This window comes from Otolemur garnettii, unplaced genomic scaffold (genome assembly GCF_000181295.1).
Source record: "Otolemur garnettii isolate 467f Iridium unplaced genomic scaffold, OtoGar3 scaffold00087, whole genome shotgun sequence".
In the NCBI taxonomy this organism is placed as follows: Eukaryota; Metazoa; Chordata; class Mammalia; order Primates; family Galagidae; genus Otolemur; species Otolemur garnettii.
In genome coordinates this window covers 1,810,649-1,811,068 of record NW_003852482.1, presented here as the reverse complement: position 1 = coordinate 1,811,068, position 420 = coordinate 1,810,649, and the positions used below count along the sequence as shown (strand labels likewise).

The 420-nt window shown below is 78.6% G+C and overlaps 1 protein-coding gene across 1 annotated transcript in view; it reads left to right on the top strand.

Annotated features, from left to right (window-relative positions):
• The first annotated feature begins 277 nt into the window (after positions 1-277).
• The window catches only part of NACC2 (NACC family member 2), an 83,218-nt gene continuing 83,075 nt past the window's right edge, over positions 278-420 (top strand). Inside the window, exon 1 of the mRNA XM_003794838.3 lies at positions 278-375. The gene's annotated coding sequence lies outside the window, so the exon portion shown is untranslated. The remainder of the gene's footprint in view (positions 376-420) is intronic.

Sequence of the window (420 nt, the reverse complement as noted above, 5' to 3'; positions counted from 1 at the left end):
CGAGCCCGGCCCTCTGCGTTGCCGCGCGCACCTGCCGCCCGGTTCCCGGCGCAGGATCGGACGCCCGCGGCTCCAGAAGGAGGGCGCCCGGCCGAGGAACTGCCGCCACCCTTTCCCCTAGGGGAGTCCTCCGCTCCCCGGCCCCGGACGCCCACCTGGCGGCGAAGGAGCGCGCGTACGGCCGGCGCGCTGTCCCTTTAAACATCCCGCGGGCACCTCCCCCGCCGCCGCCCCGCCCCCGCCGCGGTGCGGCCGCTTGTGCTGGGCGAGGTCGGAGAAAGTCCATGGGAGCCGGAGCGCTGGGACGCCGGAGCACTTCCTGCCGCGGGCGGCGCGCCGCAGCTGCCCAGGCCGGACCGGGCCGGGCGCCCGCAGGTACGGCTAACTTGACGCGCGCGCCGCCGGGCGGGGTCGTCCCCG